The sequence below is a fragment of the Rattus norvegicus genome, chromosome 11 (assembly GCF_021556685.1).
Source record: "Rattus norvegicus strain SHRSP/BbbUtx chromosome 11, alternate assembly SHRSP_T2T, whole genome shotgun sequence".
In the NCBI taxonomy this organism is placed as follows: domain Eukaryota; kingdom Metazoa; phylum Chordata; class Mammalia; order Rodentia; family Muridae; genus Rattus; species Rattus norvegicus.
Window position 1 is genome coordinate 91,919,453 of NC_141544.1, and position 23,248 is coordinate 91,942,700.

A 23,248-nucleotide genomic window follows, 5' to 3' on the forward strand; every position below is an offset into this window, starting at 1 on the left:
GGACAGATACAGAAGCACTGGCGAGTTGGGGACAGTTTTCTAGGGCGTCTCCATCAAAAGCCAAGGGATGTTCCACAGAGAATAGGCAGCAGCTAGCCATCTGGAAGGCCTCTCACAGGACTCTGATTATATACGGTTAGGTTTTCCAACAGGGATCCCTAAAGTATATTCAGGCAAGATGAGTGTGGGTGAAGTGAGGGGCTGGGGCAACTGGGCCAGACCCAATTTAACAAAGAGTATGCAATGTAGAAAGACCCAGAATAAACCTGTCTCTATTCATGTGGACATGGTTGCACTCCGTGTGACACACCAGCGTAGTCCCTATCTATGGAGATTTCATGGAGAGCATCCAGTCAGCCACTGACCGTAAGGACAAATTTAGAAGCTGAGAGGCGGATCTGCTCAGGACAAATGGTGATCTTCAGAGCTGGTCATTTTCCTTCTGGCCGGAAGTCTGCCTGTTGCTGCCTCGCATTTGGAGGTGAGTCCTGAAACCCTTTATCACTAACACATCTTGCACCCTCTGCCAAATGGCAAGCAGTCATTCTTCTCAATCTCCAACAGAGCGCTTGCTCTGAGCTGGCCATGCTAGACAACAGAAATTCTTCCCATGCTTTCTGGACCTAGTTCTTCCCTGGATTAGGACAAATTCCTCACCCACAGATTGGCCTACACGTGGATAATCCAGGTGTTTCCAAAGCCTCTTTCCTCTTGCTAAACACTGCCAACTTCTTAAGTCACCACTGGGGCTAGGAGAGACACCACACATCCATAACACCAGAATTCAAGAGATAAGGGAGATTTTAAGTTCAAGGCCAGCTTGGGACTCTACTCTTAACACTCCATCCAGCCTGCGCTCCATAGAGACAGAGGAAGTGGATAAAGACTAGCCTCTTCTCTCTGTGTGGTTAAATTAATTAATCACAAGTTTGTCCAACTTTATTTGGATGACTTAACCAGGCTTAACTTCAATGGGCACAAGACTTGCCTAGGAAGTAAAGTATGGGTTTGTGGGTCTGCTCTGGAGATTTCGAAATGAAATCTGATGTAACTAACCTGCCATCTAGAGAAAAATGGTGTGGAGGAGTTGAGCACCAGTTTGGTTCCTAAGACTTGGGATTTGGAACTTGCCAGTGAGCCTACTGTGACACTCAGGCAGACCTCTTATTTGCCCCATGTAACCTAAGGGAATGGTATGGGATAATGCAGTGGACGCTCCAGTTCTGATAGCCCAGAATCATGTCATTTGACAACTGTCATACACTCAATCTCTTGAATTCTTGCATCAGCAGAAAGGCAGTCTACCTGACTGTGGTTCTTGGGGTAATACCCTCCTATGACTGCAGAGTTCTTGGTCCAGTCAGAGTACTTCATGCTGGCCTATACTTTCCAGTTGATAACTGGGCTCCACAGGAGTCTACACAGGTAGATTGGGTATTCCAGTCACAAGTCTTTGAATTCTTCTTCCCTCTATTGAAATGTCTGATCTCTGAGGATGTCTGACCCTTACATGCTAGGGAAAAGATCAGTTCATAAACATAAAACACAAGAGCCTTCAAGGGGTGAGAAAAGAAGGGAAACCAGCTCCAGCTGGAGAGATGAAACACATTTGCCTTCCCTGTTCATGTCTTGTATTGAGAATTTTTGTTTCTTACAAAACAGTTGTTATGAATATGTTTTTGTCTTAATTCCAAGTGTGAGATATAGGCCTGCTTCAGACCGTCCACAGCAGCTGACTATGATTTGCCTAGTCCTCTGGCAGGGGCGTGATTTGGCCAGCTGAGGATAGTTTACATCTGGAATTCTCAGGACTCTTGAAAGAACATATAAAGCCAGAGCTCAGAGAGTGGCTGCTGCTTCCCGATGCTGGTGGACCCTGATACTCCTGGTTCCTGCTGTTGTTTGCTGTTTGCTGTATTGCCAGATCACTGACATAATAGTGTGGGGTTGGAAGGGATTAGGGTGCAGAGAGTGGTAGAAAAAAGAACCCAATAATGTAGCAAAAAAAAAATGTGATTACAGAATCCCTAGACACCACAGAAGTTGGACTAGAGGCCTCCTCTGAGCTCTGCCACTTACTAGCCTAAGTCCAGATTCAACTTCCCTAAGCTTCTATAGAGTTTCTTAGTCTGAAAAAACAAAGAGGAACAAAGTGAGAATTGAAGCTGACTACATACATACACGAAAGCATTGACACTTAGAAGTGGGGTAGTGATCCTTACCCTTCCCTCTACCTCCAGCCCCCTCTTGCTTGGGGGAAGGTACAGCTACAGTCTCTCCAGCCTTAGGAATCATCCAGCTAGAAGTGTGGGAATGAACTTCTCTCTTTAGTGTTATTGAAAAACTATTCAAACATTGGTACCAAAAGTAACTCTGAGGAAACAAAGGGAAGTGAACAAAGAAAAATAAATAAATCCATAAAATGAAATGCAGATTACAGCTCCTACACGGGCTTTTGACAATCCTCCCACAGTTTTCAGGGACAATAGTGCCAACTGGAGTTTGGGGGCTGTCGCCAGTGGTAGATCAGAGCTCAGAGCCTCCTGCCGGCCTCTGGGCTGGCTGTTCCCTGAAGAGACAAAGCACTCTAACTTGCTGGTAAGCTTTGTAGCTCCTCCGAGTCTCTCATCTAATGCCTGCTTACCCCTTCCCACACGCCTAATCACAAATGATCCCTACAAAAGCATGATCGCACACCTCTTCCCATGAGGGCTGCTCAGGGCCTGTCATGTGACCCAGGGCCTACAAAAGACTGACTTCCACTAAGGTGGGCGTTAGACAAACAGAAGAGGCTAGCATTGCCACCTGCTGCCTTATACAGTGCAGTGTGGGAGACAGGGGGTCTCTTGAAAGGCAGAACAAAAGAGTGGGACCCAATCCTGCAACTCCACAGATCACTACCACTGCCCATACGTAGCTCTTCAGGGTCAGGAATTAGAGGACAGCTCTTATGCAGCTGCCACCTCAAAGGGAGAGCTGAGCAAAACGGGCTCTGTTTGAATTTCAGATAAACCATTGAGAGCTTCAATCCACTTCTCTCTAGGACTGGAGAAAATGGAATGTCCTCTCAACTATCAAAAGTTTCCAGGTGTGTCAAGCTAAGGCAATATTAATAGGCAGGTCACCTTGGCCAACACAGTTTCAGGCCAAGATCAGCTCAGAGAGCTGGAAACCCTGCCCGAGAGTTCTTTGGTGGTGAGACAGAGTAGGGTCCCAAGCTGGCCTTGAACTTGAAAAACCCCTTATCTCTTGAATTCTGGTGTGACCAGTGTGTGGTGTCTCTCCCAGCTCCAGTGGTAACTTAAGTTGGCAGTGTTCAGCAAGAGAAAAGAGGCTTTGGAAACACCTGGATTATCCACGTGTGGGCCAATCTGTGGGTGAGGGATTTGTCCTAATTCAGGGAAGAACAGGGAGGTTTTCTAGAATGGCATAGGCACCCTCTTGCTGCCATACCAAATAGCATAAATAGAGAATGAGGATGTCACTCAGGGGCCCATATGTGGTCTAGAGGGAGGGGTAGAGGGAGGGGGAGGGGAGGGGGAGGGAGAGGGGGAGGAAGAGGGGGAGAGAGAGGGGGAGGAGAGGGGGAGGAGAGGGAGAGGGAAAGAGAGCATTATGAAGCTGGAGACTCAGGGTGGAGAGAAGCCTGTGTGAGTGGCTGCCTGGGGCCATGGTGAGGTCCCAGCCAGAGCTACTACTGAGGGCCATGTCTGAGTCCATGTCTATGCGGTGGCAGGGGTTGGTGTGGCTGACATCACCACTAGAGAACATGGCCACATTCCTGGTTGGGGCAGCCTCTGAGAACCATGCGGCTGTCGAGGGGCTGTGCAGAACTGGTCCAGCTCACTGGCTCTGGTACGCTGGAGCTGGCCCCATCTCTCAACAGTGGCAGCACATAGGAGAGCAGGCCCTGTGCCACAGCCAGGCAGCACAGTGGAGCTGGCCCTGGTGGTGAAGGTGTGGGTGAGCCAGTGTTGAAGACATGAGTGTGGGGGAGCTGACCCTGCTACTTGTCTGCCATGGTTGGCACAGGCACCACAGTCACCTGACAGCTATCCCTGCCTCTCACCAGCAGCAGCACTTGGGAGAACAGGCCCTGCACCTTGCCTGGACAGCACGCAGAGCTGACCCTGGTGGTGAGGTATAGGTGAGTCGGTCCCGAGAGTGTGAATGCAGGAGAGCTGGTAGCCTAGACCCTTGCCTCCTGCAGCACCCCAGAGGGCAGCCCCTGACCTAGGCCCCCAGGGCATGAGAATGGGAGAGCTGAAGGAGCTCTTGCTAGTCTGAGTCTCCTCTCCCAGCAACTAATAGAGGACAGGCCTTGCTATCTTTTGAGTATCAATAGTTTCCAGGAAGTTGTCTACTTCCTGGATTTTGCTTTATGTCCTGAATCTTAAGTGAGCTTCTCTCCGGGGAAAAATGCTTCAGTTTTGAGGAAACAGATACAGGACACCTAGCACTAGAGGAAACTGAAACCTGGGAGGAGGGGGGAGGGCAGCACAAGGCTCAATCTGAGTCAGAGACTGAGGTCACTGAGGTCACTGAGGTCAGGTAGGCAGTGGGGCAGATGTGCTGCCATTCCCAGTTCAGTGATGACCTGGAAGTTCACATGATGCCCCTCGATGTCCCCCCCACCAATGCCTCCACAGTCCCCAGAGTGCCTCATAGCACTGTGCTAACAGCAAACAGGTCGAGAGTCCCTGCTATCCAATGGGTACTCTGAGTTAAAGTCACAGGTTCAGCCGTGCACATAGTTTAACACATCACTTACATACCCACGCTGGTCGATAAATGGCCTCTTCTACATGGCATACAGATGATTGCTCCAGCCACTTTGAAACCACCAAAGGCCAGAGCTAAGGCGCTCTTTGGTGGTGTGATCAGCTTCCCTACACTTCCGCTGAACGCTGCACTTGACTTTCCCAAGTAGTCAGAATATCAATCTTTACCCAGCTCATACCCAGGAGAACCCCAGGCAGCAACCTGTGGGACGGCTGCTAATCGTGGAACTGTTGGCTTATAAGCCAGACTGCTGCCGCTCATACCCCACATCAGGCAAGGTTAGCTTGATCCTGGCTCCTGGATTATACAGGACTGCCTGTCTCAGACATCACAGTTGTCTTCTGCGCACAGCAGTTTATGGTACAGAATACAGTCTCCGAGAGACTTGGGAGGAAGAGTCTTCCTTATGACCCTCTGTCTAGGAGGATTATTCCTGTTGCAAGGAACAAAGACCTGCTCTCATTAGCTCCAAAGAGGACCTCATATGGGTCCATGTGGAAGAGTAAAGAGATCTGCACGAACATCTGGGGGCGGGGATCATACTAAGGCTGGTGCCCACAATGGCTCTGGTGTCAAGGCAAAGCTAGGTTCTGAGGAGCGTCGACACCCCCCCCTCTGGTTCAGGGTTTTGAGAACCAATATATGGACATACATACCAGTGCCCAGATGAGCCTGGCCTGTCACCTAAGTGTGAGACTGAACCACGGAAGCATGATAGTGTCGGAGGATTCTTCAGAGTGACAGGATCCTTCCCATCCCAGCTGTTTGTGATCCAAGGACCTAAGATGCTAAAGACAGCCCTGTTGTGAAAATACTGCTTGTTTCAGATTAACAGACCGAGAGAGGTCAAATTACCTGTACTGTGCATAGGTTGACAGGCACAAAACCCAGGCTCCAAAGCCCACCTTCAGCTCCCACACCATCTTGTTCAGGTCAGACGTCTAAATGTCAGACATGACATGCGAAAGTGCTCTGATTTCTGAGAAGGGTGTGCGGATCAGTTTTTATCCAATTGACATAAGCCAGCACCACTTGGGAAGAAGGAAACTCAACTGGGAAAACCCCTCCGTCAAACTGGCCTTGTAATCAAGTCTCTTGGGGGCGTTTTTTAAAAAAAATATTATTACTGATTGATGTGAGAAGGTTAGCTCACTGCGGGTAGTGCCATGTAGTCTTGAAAATTTTAAGAAAGAAAGAAAAGTGACCATGGGACTGGATAACTAATTAGGGATCTCTTCTCTGGGAAACTATTTCTCTTGCTCTCAGCAGTCTTTAGTTTCCTGTAGATCTTTGTCTAGGAGTGGTCAGCCCTGAAATCATATACATGCAAGTAACATACGGACATATGGGCTGAGCAGAACACACACACACACACACACAAACACACACACACACACACACACACACACACACACACACACACACACACACACATATGGAAAAAGAGGCCCCAAATTTGAGAGAGAAAGGGAAGAAAGTGAAGGGGGAAAATATGTAATTACATTTTAATTTAAAAAGAAAGTAGGGGGTTGGGGATTTAGCTTAGTGGTAGAGCGCTTGCCTAGCATGCGCAAGGCCCTGAGTTCGGTCCCCAGCTCCGAAAAAAAAGAAAAAACAAACAAAAAGGAAGTAGAAGGAGCCATTGGGATGAAAGCCAGGAAGCGGGGTTCCTCTATGGCCTCTGCTTCAGTTCCTACCTCCGGGTTCCTGCCCTGCCTTCTCTTCACGAGGGACTGTGGTTGGGACATGTACAATATAAGCCCTCTCCCTCTCCAGGTTGGTTTTGGTCGGTGTCTATCGCAGCAATAGAAAACCAACAAGGAAAACGGGTTTGACTGTATGTTTGCTTCTGAGGCAAACATTTGAATCTATGCTTTAAAAAAAAATTGGCTTGCCCCTTTGAAAATGACCGATTCAGACATTTGACCTGTGTGGCAGGACAGTGCAGGACTGGGAGCTGAGCGCTGAAGCCTGCTGACACATATCACTCTTGCAACGTGACAGGCATTGATTTCACTAATCCCCAGTTCGTCTGGAAAAGCAGACACTCAGCGTTTGTTTACTTACGCCTGTCCTGCTTCCTGTCCTGTTGCACTTCTCCTGGTCTCCACACCAAGTGGGGTTCCTAGTGTTTGCAAGTGTTTTCCCATCTTCTAGCAAAACGACTGAGCCCCACCTTTCCCTTCTTTTACAAAAGCTTCTTCTGTGTCAGAAGTGGGAGCAAAAGGAAAGGAGACAGGTCAACACACCTAGCTTTCCAAACTGCTTCTCAGTGAGAAAGGGGAAGAAAATTCCAAAGCTGGCTCTGAATTACACTGAGCTGTTTCTGTGGGTTCTCCATCACACGGGAATCTGTGCTTCCCAGACAGGACTACGTATTTGTTTCTGTAACGAGCTCACTGAAGCCCCTTTTAGGAGAAGTCACACCCTGATATCTAGAGCTCACCACAGAGATCACGGTCTTGTCAAGGACGAGTGTGAGGCTCACAGCTGCAAAGGCACTCATGAAACACTAGATCGATCCCCTTGTCTGGGGGGGGGGTTCTTTGTGCGGTCCCGACACACCAGCTAAGGGAACGCCCTGGTGGCGTCGGGAGAGATGATGATGGTATACCTGTTTTCATATAAAATTCCCTGAGTGTAAGATCCACACTCTAGAGGCGAGGAAACGGAGGCCTGAAAAGGAGACGTGCTACGACTTTCTGCTACCTCAGGACAGAGCCATCTGGCAAAACTTTCTCCTCAAAGATACTTTTGAGCTAAGAGCAGAAAAATTGTGCATTGGTTTCCAGGGTTGAGCTGCAGGCCCCTCTATCTGTCCCCTGCTATCTTTGGCATTGTTTTGAATGCCAAATCCGTAACCCTTTGCCTTCTCCCCTGAGGATATGAATATTGGGCACTAGAAAAGGAGCCATAAAGAAGGCTCAAAAGAACAGGAAGGGCCATGCCAGAGGAGAAGCCAGAGGGAGAACTAGGCAGTGGGTGAAGAAACATCTTTCAGGGCTTCCCCAACACCAGCCACACTTTTGACAGATTTTCCTTATTTGTCTGTAAAGGGGATTTCAACTCATTCAAGACAAATTCAACCGGTTGCTAAGGCGATGGTACTGTATTCGTCACTGCCATGGAAACCCTTTCAGTGGCATAATATAAATATTTTCTTTTAAGAATAAGACAGGGAGTTGAGTGGGTGATAAGTTATTTTCTAATGCTCCTGGGCTGTGGACAGAGCCTAAAATGATGGAGAAAGAGCGGGACCAAATTAGCTCACATTCTATAGAGTTCACAGAACAGCCTGTTTTTATTTATTTGTTTTAGATATAAAAGCCAAAAAATGTGAGGAGACAAAAATACCAACCAAAATAGTCCATCGTTGTGCAGTGCAGAGAAAGAATGTCCTGTTTTCTCTGGTTTCTCTCAGAGTGTCTGCAAGACTGGGTCCTTTGCACCAGTGCAAAGGCATTGTCGTTTCCAGGCCTTCCTCTTCCTCTTCCTCCCTTTCTACCTCCTCCTCTTTATCCTTCAAGGCCTTCTCGGATGGAAGATGAAGTTTTCGGAGTCCAACAATGCTAGAAAGTTCCAGGAGTGGTAGGAAAAGCAATACCTAGGATGAGACATTTTCTTGCCTCCTTCGTAGTTTGGTAGTGGGAAGCCATAGAGGCTTCTAACAGTCACTACACTGGAGTATTGTCAGGGTGGCACAGAGACACACACCATCGCATCCTCCTGAGAACTCCCCATCACTTAAGCAGGGAGACTGGACCTCTGTGCTACCCTCCAAGGTATCTCCTGACACAGAGACTCCAAGCCCCCCTGGTCTCTGTTTGCAGGTAGAGGAGAGAGCGGAAGATGCCCTGTGTACAATAGCTCACTTTACATCCTAGCATGTCATAACTTACAATCCCCTGGGAAGAAAGCTTCCCAGAAGAGATCAGGCTGACCTGTGGATATGTCTGTGGAGGATCGTCTTGATTGGTTTTTGGTCTAACCAATTGTGGATGATGTCATTCCAGGGAGGAGACTCTGAAATAAGAGAGGGAAGAGCGAACAAGCAAGGATCCAAGCATTTATTCTCTTCTTCCCTTGACCACAGATGTGGTGTATTTGTTCTGGAGGCTGGAGACATGACTCAGTGGTTAAGAGCATTGACTGCTCTTCCAGAGGTCCTGAGTTCAAATCCCAGCAACCACATGGTGGCTCACAACCATCTGTAACGGGATCTGACGCCCTCTTCTGTGTCTGAAGAAAGTGACAGTATACTCATAAATTAAAAAAAAATCGTAAAAAAATTTTTTTAAATATTTGTTCTGATTCCATCACAATAATGGACTATAATATGGAATTATAAGTCAAATATGTCTTTACTCCCCAAAGTTGTTCTGTCTCTGGTGCTTGAGACAGCCACAGAGAAGAAACGGGCTGAATAGCAACAGCAAAGCTACCGTTAAATAGGAGCGAGGTCTGTTAGGAAGCTGTTCATAGTAACAAGAATTTACTGTAGGGGCGGGGGCCTGGGGGGCAGACAAGATGGCTCAGTGGGTAAAGGCACTTGCTGCCAAGCCCGAGGACCTGAGTTCAATCCCTGGAACCTACTTGGTAGAAGAAGAGAACTGACTCGTGCAAGTTATCCTGACCTCCATGCTCATTTTGTGCCACACATGCCCAAGCCACCACGCCCACTTCATGGTCACAGACACAATAAATAAACGTAACAAATGTAAAGAACTAGTGTGCATCCCAAGTTAGCTGGAAGAGAGGATTTTTGAATATTATCATTATAAGGAAATGATAAACAGTTGAAGGGCTAGATCTGCCTTCTCCTGACTAAATCACCACACATGGCTACATGAATTAAAATATCAGTCTTAACCCCACGAGTCCGTACAGTTATTATGAGCCAAGTTAAAAGAGTTGGTTCCAAGTCTAATTTTGTCATCCCGAGAGCCCAGTGTGGGGCAGTGTGCACCCCGGAGGACAGGGTCACCGCTCTGCTGGCCTTTAGAACATTTATGTCAAGACTTCCGCCTACTTTTCTGCTGTGGGAATGTTGCTGGCCTGGAGCATCTGAAGAAATAGTTTCACAGAAGGCACGGGCAGGCTGTGCGATGACAGGAGCTGGAAGCAGCCAGCATCGAGCATCTAGCTCTTGAAAGGTTTTCATGACTCCCAGGGGGGAGGGAGTGATGGCAGAGTTCTCCCGGTGCCATTTGTGACTGCGCCGGCCCTACCAAGATGTGAACAGGACTGAGAGAGGAATGTCCCTGTTTGTTCCTGTTCCTATACGTGCTTCCTGGGCGGGTCTGAGAGGTCTCTCAATCACGTGAGGCGCGTTAGGAGCTTCGGCTCAGACCCAGGCCTGTAACGGGGAACCAATAGCAGGCAGACAATAACCCGATTTGGGGAATGAGTTCAGGCCCTGGAAATACTGGAGCGCTATCACCAAGCTATAGACTTACAGCCCCGGCCCCTTTACTTTTTTATTTGGAGACAGGGTCTCAAGATGTTGCCAGGCTGGACTAAACCCACTTTGCCGTCCACATAGGCCTTTAGTTTGTGGTCCTCCTGTCTCAGCCTCCCGGGTAGCTTGGTCGAGAGGCCCCGAGTCTCTAGACTTAGCGTGGGGGGCTTCTATAATGCATAGCTTGCGAGCTTACCTTCCTGTTTCCACTCTCCTTCTGGTTCTGTGTCATCCTGATAATCACATCTCTACCGCTTTGTCTAGAGACAAGGGAAGCAGGAAAAGACAACAATTAAAAGAGCATATTCTAGAAATGTCCTCAGTCTTTTGTTACAAATATAATTCCTTTTATTAATTTAGCCCCTGATGATGTTACTTTTTGCTTTTTGGTCATCCCTTCTCCCCAAATTTTTTAAAGAAGATTTTATTTTTAAAAATTTTACATGTGAGAGTATTTTGCCTGCTGGCACGGATGTGCACCATGTGTTTGCTTGGTTCCCGTGGAGGTCCGAAGACCGTCAGATTCCCTGGAGCTGGAGTTAGGGAGCATTGTGAGCCACTACGTAGGTTCTAGGAATCGAACCCAGGTCCTCTGCAATAGCAGCCAGCATAACCACCAGTCCACTTCCCATATTTTAATTCTGTGTTTGGTCAATAAATTGCTGTGAATATCATTACATGCTATCAATGAATAAATTTTTCTGGGTCTCATGTCCATCAGACACACTCCAAGGATAGGGGCTTGTGAGTAGGACAATATATAGGCTTTCATTTAAAAGGCAAAGCAAGTTGACAGGCAAATTGTCACTACACTTTTCTTCTTCACTTCAGCTGAGCCACAGTGTCAAACCTAAATGTTGTAGCTGACGCGCGAGAAATCCTGGCTGACTGTGGACAAGCAGTGATCTGGCAACGTCTGGCGGACTCTCTGCTCCCTAGAATTGCAACGCTACTTTTGGACACAATGTTTACTTGTATGCTGTGAGGAACTGATGTTATCTTTTGTTTTGTTCCTGGATTCCAGCACGTCAGGCTCAAATCTTTAATAGTAGTTGTTGCAGCTTCCTTTCTGTGACTGCGATAAAATACCTTGACAAAAGTAATCTAGATGAGGAGTAGGTTGTCTGGCTTACATTCCGAGGCTCCATAACTGAGAGAACTCAAGCAGGAACTCAAACAGGAAACCACGGAGTAACACTTCTTGTTGGCTCACTCTGAGGCCCACGCCTATCTGGCTTTCTTATACAATCCAGGATTATCTGCCTAGGTAATGGTACTGCCCACAGTGGGCTGGGTCACCCTACATCAATTAACCATTAAGGTAATCATTCACGGGGCTGGAGAGATGGCTCAGTGGTTAAGAGCACTGGCTGCTCTTCTAGAGGTCCTGAGTTCAATTCCCAGCAATCACCTGGTGGCTCACAGCTATCTGCAATGGGATCCGATGCCTCTTCTGGTTTGTCTGAAGACAGTGAGAGTGTACTCCTACACATAAAATAAACCTTAAAAAATACTTTAAAAAGAAGATAATCTTTCATAGACATGCCCTTAGGTCATTCTGCTCTGGAAAATTCTTTAAGACTCCTTTCTCAGTGCATCAAATTGACAACTAAAGCCAACAAAGATATTGGTTTCATGAATTATTAATTTTTAAAAATCAAAATGTCATATATGCAAGCTTGAAAGCCAAATTATCCTAAAATGCCCATGTTGAAAACTTCGCCTCATGCCTTTAACTTCCCATTCCTCACTACTGTTCCTGAGAGATAATGACCCTCACCCTTACCCAGCTCTTTCAACCTTTGCCTCCAAGTCTCTAACTCCCAGCCTGCTATTATCCTATCATCAGTTATTCTTTATTTCCTCTGTGGGAGATGAGGTCTTATCACTCCTAGATTAGTGTTTCCTTTTATCCCTCCTGCAGTTCCTAGAGTTATATCACATCATGTAGTTAAATCAACACTCTGCATTTAATCTTCACTGTTCAATCAAGCTTATGCTTCCTTTCTTGTATAAACATGGGAGTTTCCAAGAAAAAATATATTGCATTTCATATATATATATATACATATACATATATATGTATATATATATATATATAATTTTATTCCCCAAAGGCTCGACTTTTCATGGCTTCAGGAATTTATTTGATGGATGTTGAGAGAATTTTTAAAACACATGGGCACCCGGACACAGAAAATCTTGCACTGGGTCATCCGGGATTTCTGGTGGAAAAGCAGAGGCAGCCTGGCAGCTTAGTATGTTTATTAAATATAGTTATTTAGGGAAGCTGGGTTATTACATACAGTTAAACAAGGAGGCAGGGCTATTGCAAACAGCTGGATGGGAGTCAGGCATGGCTACTCTCGGCAGGCATAGTCTGTGGAGGGAGCAGCCTCCAAGTTGTAAGCACGTGAGTAGAAGAAGCTACATGGACATTTCTGCACACACTGTCAGCATTCGCACTGGGCCCTGAGGAAGACTTTGCCATCTTTGTGATGTCCAAAGGGAAGGCTTTGTCAATTACATGGGGCTGAGGCCCTGCATCCTTGATGAGCCATGCCCAGGGCAACAACATATACATGCTTGGGAATTCACTCACCTAAGGTTTCCCCTGCTCCCACACCCCATCACCCATCATCACTAACTTATTCTAATCAATCGCATTTTAATTTCCTTGTTATTTTTTTTATTTTGCTATCCATTTTTCTCAAAATTCCATGCTCTTGGTTTATGAAAAGTATAATTTCTTATGATATACTGTTTCTTTTTGCTAATCCTTTTTTTTCCTGGATATTTTTTCTCTCTTATGTTGGAAGCTGTCCTCCTGAGGCATATTGTTGGCTAGTTACTTAAGAGAGAGACAGTGAGAGGCTACTGGGAAGCATTTCAGTGTACGGACAGAACTAGCAATTGATTGGCTGTTCATTAGGATTCCCAGACTACAAGCCAGTATCTCACAGGAATAGATCCACCCATCAGTTTCTCAGCCTTTACTATTACATATTTTGACACATCTCTGTTTAGTTCTACATCCAGTTTTGCATTTGGGCTGTTTGTTTTCTTGGTGTTTAGGGTTTTTTTAAGTTCTTTGTGTATTCTAGATATTGACTGAAGTGGAAACTTAAAGGTTCTTTAGAAAGTCAGTTGTGTTGGATCGTGTTTGCTGAGGCAAACACGTGAAGGAGTGTTTTTCTGAAGTGGACAAAGGTGAAAGGCTAAGGCAGACTCGTGAAGGAACATTTCATTGATGCAGACATAGGCGAAAGGATGTTTTTGTTAAAACAAGCATGTAAAAGGATAATAAAGGATTCTTCATTAACAACACACATGTATTGGTCTGCCTTACACTGCATAGTTGAGCTCCATTTGGAGACTTCATAGAGTGAAACACATCAAGAAACTTCTGGTGGTGTGTTGTGGCTTCTTGTCGCTTCTGAGGACTCAGGTTGATTGACAGAGTGATGATATCAGCTGAGACAGACTCATGTGCTAAGACAAGACCCAGGGAGGACATGTGATGTTTGGAGGCAGTTTGTGATGTCAATGGACAGTGGTGGAGGCTGAGCTTGGCTTGTTTACATAGCTAAACACCTCTTGATCTTTGCTTTGTTGAGAGCCATAACTGAGAACTACTCCCGGCATCCTTCCTGGCCCCTCCTGCTGACTTGTGTTGAGGCTGAGGCCTGGCATCCTCTGCTAGGTAGTGCTGTAAGACTCGGGAAGCCACCCGAGCCCTACGTTCTGGATGTCCCACTCACAGAGACACAGAGACGGAGATCGATGCAATAAGCAAGAGGTTTAATGATCCTGTGCACTGGGGTCTTTCTGCAGCCGGGGCAGAGGCGACCCTGAAGAACAAAACCACACTCTCTTCATACTTTTTCAGGGTATAGGCTTTAGGTTACAGCATGAGTTGGTTATTTCTCATTGGCGGGGCATATTACCTTTTGAATTCATTAGTGGTCCCCTTTTGTCCTTTGAATTCATTGGAGGCCCTTGGTGGGAGGACATCTCTGGTACACAGAAGGGAGTGGCGGGGGAGGGTCCCACCCTTACTGTGGTTGGGACACTTTCTGAATAGGCAAATTCTCGTGAAACTCCCTGGCCTCAAGCTTATGGGGAAGTGTCAGTCACCTGACGTTTTCTGGGATGGTTTTGTCTGCTTGGTTTCCACATTCCACATTCCCCCCTTTTCCTTGGGAAAATCTCAATCCTGAGATTATTCGTCATTCTGCTATAACTCATCTAAATTTACGTCTTGATATGATGCTGTCTCAACATCATAGTCTGCACTGTACTAACACGTTCTCTAATAAAAGCAGGCAAGTGATTTTAAAGTGCAAGGCCCAGAAGTCAGCAAAAGTAATAGAATCACCAGTGGCCCCATAATGGCAGGAATCAAGGTGGTGAGCCAAGGGGAAGAGGTAAACCGAGCTTCGAACCAGCCCTGACGGTTCTCTCTCTCTCTTGTGTTTGGTTAGCCCTTTTCTCAACTTGGCCATCATATCACAATTTGTACAACCCACATCCCCAACTTTCCTCTTTCGCCATCTCAGTGGTTCTTTGCCTTTCTGAGTGAATCTGAGTATTGGGTTATAGGTAGCATTTGCTTAGTATCTCAATACCCTCGGTTCCCCTGGTCGGGCCCCTCAGTATTGTAAATTTTTTTACTTTGATCAAGTCCCAAAGGAGGAGGGGTTCCAGTAGGTGTCCCCTAGAGTCTCGCATCCCCAGGCGGTGCAATACAACTGGTGTGGACCCCAACATCAGTGAACTTCTGCCCAGTTTCTTCCATTGAGGGTAAATGTAAATGGGGGAGGTCTCCCACAAGTGACACCTCTGTGCAGGGAATGTACATCTTATCACCCCCCTCTTCCAGCCCAGAGTCCTCTTTCTCCCATATGGGCAGTTTGTTTCTGCCAGGACTCCCGCCATGGGTGGGGATGTTCCACGAGTCAAGTCCTGCCGCCAGCTGGCACAGGTCAAAAGTGAGGTCAGGCTACCAGGTGTTCAGGGGTTTGGAGGCCGTCAGGGAGGCAACCTCATCTCCAGTTCCAGTAGAAACCACACTCCAGGTTGACAGATTGGCACATGAGGCAGCAGGAGTCTCAGGGGATTGAGGCTTCTACAGGTTTCACATGGGTTGTATGCACTGGGACTGCAGTACTGTCGACCATAAGGACTGTCTGAGTGATTAACAGCATCAGGAAAGGTCCTTACCACTGGGGTTTCAGTGACCTTGCCCGATGCCTCTGGACGTAGACCTAGTCACCAGTCTGGAACTGGTGAGGGGTTGCTAGCATTCCTGGAACATATAGGGCAGACAGTTTGGGCCAAATTTCATGGTGTATTGACTGAAAGGCTTGGAATCTCAAGAAGAGGTTCCTATCAGTGAGTTAGGATACCTCTAAGGAGGACCCAGTGGATACCAAGGGAGTTGGGGCACCAAACAGGATCTCAAAAGGGGTCAGATTGAAATGGTAGGGAGTGTTCCGGGTTTGGAACAGGGCCAGGGGAAGGAGCACCACCCAGTCAGCACCAGTCTCCAAGGTCAATTTAATTAAGGTCTATTTTAGATTTCTGTTCATTTTCTCTACCTGTCCTGAGCTCCTGGGACAGTACGCACAATGGAGCTTCCAATTAGTCCCCAATATCTTTGCCAATCCCTGATTTACCTTAAAAGCAAAAGCAGGACCATTGTCCCATCCAATTACCTTGGGCAGCCCAAACCTCGGGAAGATTTCTTCTAAAATCTTCTTGGCTACCATAGTAGCTGTTTCCTGCTTGGTGGGGAAAGCCTCAACCCATCCAGAGAAAGTATCTACAAACACTAGAAGGTATTTGTAACCATATTTTCCTGGCTTAGCTTCTGTAAATTCAACTTCACAATAAACTCCCTAGGTCTCTTGCCCTGTTTGTTCTTGGCTGCATAAGCACTCACTTGCTGACATACCTTACACTGTTCTACTGTCTCTCTGGCTAAAAACCTAAAGTCTATCACATACACCCTAACTGCTTGGATAAGCTTCTTATCCCCTAAACGAGTCCATTTGTGCATTTGGCAAAATGAGTCTTTTGTTCTCTGGGAAGTATAGCTTTCCCCTCGAGTGTGCCATTGTCCTTCCTCTTCTAAGCAATTTGGGCCTTGTCTTCTGTTGTACATTCTGAGTGAGGCCATCCCTTAGTCCAATCACGTTTGGTGTACCAAAGAACTCAGAGTGTAGGGGTTAGCCACAGTAGTATGGAAGTCAGCCACTCTACCACGGTTTATCTTTCCAAAGTCCTGGACTGGGAGACAATCTTTAGTGCCCGGCTGGTAGGAGCAGCGTGTTCCAGGGAGAATGACATTAAGAACACCCAAACTGGAGGAGCCAGGAGATGTCTGGCTTAATTCCTTCTCATGCCCTCCCCAACATCAGGTACTGGTGCACTGAGACAGGGTCAGCCTGGGTCTTAAGCTCCACATACATAGCCTGCAGATATGCATACACATGGCCCCACCCAGCCATTTTAGCCCAAGCAAGCCATTTTGGAGAGCAAATCTCTCCTGAGCAAGGGATAGGCAGTCAGGAACGATCATGAACAAGTGGGATACCCGGCCCACGCTCTGGTCTTCAGGTAGTCCATGAATATTGTTTAGTCTCAGTGGCCTCTTGGACTCACAATTTTTTTTTCTTTCCTGGAGACTGGCCCATCAGCTTGGAGGACTGAGTGTTGGGTCCCAGTACTCACCAAGAATGTGGTGGGTTTTCCTTCCACTTTCAGAGTTACCCTGGGTCCCTGGAGGGGGTCCGAACCCCGTTCTCCCTAGTTGCTGTCTTCCCCTAGGACTAACACCTTTGCAGTTTGGGAGCACTTTTCCCGAGACCTGGAATTTCCTGCCCCCAGCTTCTGTTTGTTAGGGCACTCTCGAGCCCAGTGGCCCCTCTCTTTGCAATAGGCGCACTGATCCTTTTTAATGGGTTCTGTCTCTCTTCTCCGTTTTCTCTAACTACTGTAGCCAAAAATCTACAGTAAATTCATTTCCTGTCACCTTTCTTTTTTTTATCTCCCTTTCATCTTCCTTTCCCTTTCTCTGTTCCTTCTCCTCCTCTGTCTCCCTGTTATGGTAGAGTTGCTCAGCAGCCTGCACTAAATCCCTCAACGACTTATCCTTGTGGTCCCTCTAGCCCCTGAAGCTTTTTCCTGATAGCTCTACTAGTCTGGTCGATGAAAGCCATAGTCACAGTAGCTTTGCACTCCTCGCTGCTTGGGTCATAGTATGTATATCGGCAGAATGCCTCCATGAGCCACTCTACAAAGGCTGAAGGTGACTTGTCTGGTCCCTGCTCAACCTCACAAATTGGTGGATCATCCTGCAACCCCCTTGAGACCTGCCAAGGGAATCTGGTGGTAAACTTCAGGTGCTCCTTACCTATACTGTATTAGTGGTCCCAGTCAGGTCTAGTCAGGGAAAATCCGCTGTCGATGACAGCCTGGTCAATCAATGGTGCCTCCGTGTCTGAGGGGACATTCTTTCTGGTCTCCTGCGCTATTCTTTCTCGCTCTTTGGTCTTGAAGAGCACTCTCATGAGTGGTTGGATATCATCTCAGGTGGGCTGATGAGTAAATAAAACATTCTCACAGAGATTAATCAGCCCCTTGGGGTTATCTGAAAGGGGGTAGAAGATCCATCAGCAGCAGATCTGCAGTAGAAGACTCCTGAAGGATGTTCTTCTTTACAGACTCGTTGGCCTCTACAGGGTTCTTCTTCATGGCCAGGACCTCTGAGAGTCTTGGAGACAAAAAAAAAAAAAAAAGCTTTTATCCAAGAGGGGAGGCAGGGGGGAGTGAGTGTGTGTGTGTTTCTCCACTAGATCCTTCCTTCCAGGTAACTGTATAGGGCACTTGGTCTGAGTACCTGAGGGATCCTGGCCTAAAGACTTTTTCCTCTACTGCTTTGGTCATCTGTACGTTGAGGGTCTCTATGGGTGGCCACCCTACTCTGAAGGTGGGCCATTCGGAAGAGCAGAGAGTAACTAACCTACCTGCCTTTCTTTACCACTACTGACGAGTTTTCTCCTCTTTTCCTAACTTCCCTCCAGTGGTTAGCTTAGATGTTTAGCATGGTAGATTCAGTCTGTCCTATGTCCAAAAATAGCATCAGTTACAGTCCAAGTCCAGGAACACAGGGAAAGACAACCAACACACAGGCAGTTTCACCCCTGCCCACGGGTGCAGAGCAAGACTCACTCGATTGGCTCCGGCCAATACTGAAGTCCAAAAACAAAGAGAAAGACGATCAACACAGACAGTTTGCTCCTCTCACAGGCACAGAAACCAGAGGCTCTCTAAGCCTTACAGACGCTCGCCAGCAAACCAAAAGCAAGCCAGACAACACAGATATCAGTATGAGTCCCCAGGCAAACAGACAAACAGAAAGTACAATACTGATGTGCTCCTGCCACCAGCGTTACAGAAGGCAGGTGACCCACCAACTTACACTGGAATCGACCCCACAGCCAACAGGTTTCAAAAGGAGCAGAGTCCTCCCGACTCCCTCCAAACCAGACCAAACCAGAAAATTCGGCAGCAGCCTCCCGGCCACTGCCCCCAAATGAAGTCGGACCCTCCCGGTTCCAACTCACAAATGGAACAGCGGTCTCCCCCCCACTGCCGCCGCTGCCAGATGAAGTTGAATCCTCTCAGATCTCACTTCCCAGTCTCCTGTAACAGCAGCCTCCCGCTGCCGCTCCTAGTGGCCGCACGGATTCAGAAAAACTAAACAGACATTTAGACAAGATGGACGCCGACAGAGACAACCAGGGCGGTACCTGCTCGAGCGTCCTCCAATCTCTTAGTCACTGGTCTCACGAGGAGGATGATTCCTGGCCAGTGCACCAAATGTAAGACTCGGGAAGCTCCCCCCACCCAACCCTCACCCCCATCCCCACCCCACCCCCAACCCCAGCCCTACGTTCTGGATGTCCCACTCACAGATACCCAGAGACGGAGATCAATGCAATAAGCAAGAGGTTTAATGATCCAGTGCACTGGGGTCGTTCTGCAACCAGGGCAGAGGCAACTCGAAGGACAAAGGCACACACTATAGTTTTTCAGGGTATAGGCTTTAGGTAACAGCATGAGTTGGTTGTTTCTCATTGGTGGCCGCCTATTGTCTTTTGAATTCATTAGAGGCCCTTGGTGGGAAGACATCTCTGGTATGCAGAAGGGGGGTGGTGGTGAGGGTCCCACCCTTACTGTGGTTGGGACACTTCCCGAATAGAGTGTTTACTCAGCAAATTCTTGTGAAACTCCCTGGCCTCAAGCTTATCAGGAAGTCCCAGTCACCTGCTGTTTTCTGAGATGGTTTTGTCTGCTTGTTTCCCACATTCCACAGTGCCACCACTGCTGATTTGTGTTTGCTATTCCAACTTTATTGAACTAGACTGCTGATATATCTGTAAAGTATCTTGCAAGTGGATTGAGCTGTCATTGTTGACCTGTGAACTGAATTGTCAATTTCCTGAAAACATAGATGAGAGTTGCTCCAAAGAACCATTTTTGAACAGGTCCACTTCCCAATATCCTTTTAACCCATTACCTCTGGGTGGTGGGCTAAAAGGAAGGTTAAAGCCTCTAAATACCACCATTAACAGTAAAGTTTGAAAAAAATTAAAGTTACAACTGACTGTGGTGGTTTGAATACAAATGGCCCCATGGGTCCATAGGGTGTGGCACTATTAGGAGTTTGAGGCCTTGTTAGAATAGGTATGACTTTGTTGGAGGAAGTGTGTTACTAGAGGTTGGGTTCAAGCTCAAGCCATGCCTAATGACCCACAGTTCACTTTTGCTGTGTTTAGATCAAGATGTAGGATTCACAAGATCTTCCCCCAGCACTATGTCTGCCTGGGTGCCACCTGTTTTCTGCATTGATACTGGACTAAAGCTCTGAAATTGTAAGCCAGCCCCAGTTAAATATTTTCCTTTATAAGATCTGTAGTGGTCATAGTGTCTCTTTACAGCAATAGGAAGCCTAACTAAGACCCTGGCTATCTTAGTATTCTATCACTGCAAAGAGACACTGTGACCATGGCACCTCTTATAAGTTAATCGGGGCTGGCTTACCATTTCAGAGGTTCCGTCCATTGTTGTTATGATGGGTAACATGTTGGCATGCAGACAGACATAGTGCTGAGTTCTATATCTGGATCCAAAGGCAGTAGGAAGACACGTGTGTGTGTGTGTGTGTGTGTGTGTGTGTGTGTGTGTGTGCATGGCTTAACCTTTTGAAAAATATACCACTTCCAGTAATACACTTCCTCCAACTAGGTCACACCTCCAGTGCCACTCCCTGGTGACCAAGCATTGAAATACAGGAGGCCTGGTGTAGGGGTGGGGGGCAATTCTTATTCAAACCACCACATTCCACTCTTTGACACCACCATAGGTTTGTGGCCATATCATGATGCAAAATGCACTGAACTTCAAAAGTTCTCATAGTCTACCACAGTCTTAACACTGCTTATAAGCCCAAAGTTCAAAGCCTTTTCTGATACTTATAGGAATCTCTTAACTGTAAAATAAAAAGCATATCACATACTTACAACATAAAGTGGCACAGAATGTCCATTACCAGTCCAAAATGGAGGAAAGAAGCACAGTGAGGAAATCCTGGAACAATGCAAGACTGAAATCCAGCAGGGCAAACTCCAAATTTTGTATCCCCAGGTCTGATATGTAAGCGAATCTCAAATCTCCAATTCCTTTCACCTTTTGACTGTATCACACTTCTTTCTTTGGGGCAGGGTCCACACCCTGTTAGCAGCTTTCCTTGATAGGTAACCCATGGCTCCGGCATTTCCAAAACCTCGGGGTTTCCAATATAATCCAGGATTTGCTTTTATAGCCTAACACAATGACCTCTCTGGGTCTCCATGAAGGGGCACTCCTAACAAATGCCTGGACTAAGCGGCTTCCCTTAGCTGCGATGGGTAATTCGAAAACCCCTCTTTTATATCCTTGACTCTAAACCCAGAACCTGCCAGGACCTGTTGCTTGATGAGGCTGGAACATGGTTCCCTTGTTCAATTACATCTGCATCAGCTTTCTGTTTTAGATGGCTTCCTTCACTGCTTAAGGTTTTCTTTAACTCCTTTCCACAGTAAGAAGCTCATTTGGACAGGGCCTTTCCCTGAGGTTACACTCCCTTTATTCCATTTAGCATCAGCTTTTCTTTAAACATTGTATCTCCTTGAGCATTGGACTTAGCTTGGTTACACTTCCTGTGCTCCTTTTCTTCTTCACTGTACACTTTGTATTCTTCCTGCCTACCTTGCTTCTTTTCGTTACAGATTTGCATAACAGTGACCAGTAACAACTGCACAACACAGTCAATACTAGACTGTTCTGAAATCTCCTCCGCCAATGCCATTAATCCAAAACTCTTCAATTTAGTCTCGGGAACAATTCTTAGATGAGGGCCGAAAGCAACCATGTTATTCACAAAATAGCATAAGAATGGTCTCCAGGCCACCTACTAATATTCTTCTCCTCTTAAACCTCTTGACCTGCACCATTAGAATTTACATTGTTCTCAGCATCACTGTCTCCCACAAGCCTACTGCTATGGCCCGTTAAGCCCCACTTAAAGCATTCAACTGCTTTCTTAATCCTAAATCCCGAAGTCTTCACTCCACCCTAATGCACCATCCAGCCTGTCACAGAAATACCCCTCTCCCTAGTACCAACTTCTGTTCTAGTCAGTGTCCTATTGTTGTGAAGGGACTCTGACCACACAAGTCTTATAAAGGAGTGCATTTAATTTGGGCATGCTTAAAGTTTCAGAGACCATTATCGTCAAAGTGGGAAACATGGCAACATGCAGGCAGACATAGTACTGAAGAAGTAGCTGAGAATTCAACATCCAGATCCACAGGCAGCAGGAAGAGAGCCACTCACTGGGCCTGGCTTAAACATTTGAAACCCCAAAGCCCACCTCCAGTGACATATTTACTCCAACTTGGCCATATACCTCCTAATGCTTTCAAATAGTGTCACTCCCTGCTGGCCAAGCATCCAAATACATGCGCCTATGAGGGCCATTCTTATTCCAAACACCACACTGAGTTTCTGTAAGTTCCACTGAGTTTCTGTAAGATCTATAGCTGATAATGTTTTTTTCTTTATCTCTTTTTCTGTGGGCTACCTACCTCTTCATTTCAACCTAGGTTTCCTCCTTTTGTTCAATACCTATAACCTATAAGTTGGTCTTTTTTTTTTTTTTTTATAGTCCCAGATTTCCTGGACATTCTACTCTTGGAAGTTTTAAGATTTAACCTTTTCTTTGACCATTTGTCCATTCCTATACCCTGTCTTTGAGAACACTGGTATTCTCTCTTCTACTCAATTTGATCCATTGGTGAAGGTTTTCTTTTGCTTTCGGTTTGAGTTTACTTCGTTTTGGTGTTTCTTCAGGGATCCTATTTATTAAATTCCATCTTCATATCTTGAATCTTTAATATTTTATCCAAATGTTTGTGTTTCCACAGTCCTGATCCAGGCATTTGTTCCCCTCCACTTTGTTTTTCTGAGAATATTTATAATTACGGCTTTGTAATCACTGTCTTGTGCAGTAGCTGAGTTACTTTCCTCAGGAAATGTCACAGTAAAGGTGCTAATGTCTGGAGGAGACATATCACCTTAGGTATTCATGCTGTTTGTGTGGGTTTTTTCTGGTGTGTGTGTGTATGTGTGTGTGTATGTGTGTCTGTGTGTGTATATGTGTGTGTGTACTGTGTGTATGTGTCTGTGTCTGTCTGTGTGTGTATGTGTGTGTGTATGTGTGTATGTGTGTGTGTGTGTGTGTGTGTGTGTGTGTGTGTGTGATTTGTAGTTTTTCTGGTGTTGCTATGTGGTCTTATAATTGTTGAGTGATTTTTGGATCTTTATTTGTTGTTACCCCAACTTGCCAGCTTGTCAGGCTGTGGACCAGGTGAATGGTGCTTGGTGTTTACTCTTGGGAGC

The 23,248-nt window shown here is 46.5% G+C and overlaps 2 long non-coding RNA genes across 3 annotated transcripts in view; one reads left to right on the forward strand and one right to left on the reverse strand.

The window, feature by feature from the left end:
* Positions 1 to 380: 380 nt before the first annotated feature.
* LOC148002683 (uncharacterized) overlaps positions 381 to 23,248 on the forward strand; it is a 58,717-nt gene continuing 35,849 nt past the window's right edge. The window contains exons 1-2 of one of the 2 annotated variants that reach the window (XR_015633194.1): positions 395 to 481; positions 4,076 to 4,147. This is a non-coding gene — a long non-coding RNA (uncharacterized LOC148002683). Of the gene's footprint in view, positions 482 to 4,075; positions 4,148 to 23,248 lie in introns of both variants that reach the window. The other variant, XR_015633193.1, reaches the window with a different exon arrangement.
* Positions 8,060 to 10,049, reverse strand: LOC100911962 (uncharacterized). The gene is made up of 2 exons (XR_015633192.1): positions 9,812 to 10,049; positions 8,060 to 8,805 (listed from the first exon to the last, which is right to left on the reverse strand). It is a non-coding gene; the product is annotated as an uncharacterized LOC100911962 (long non-coding RNA).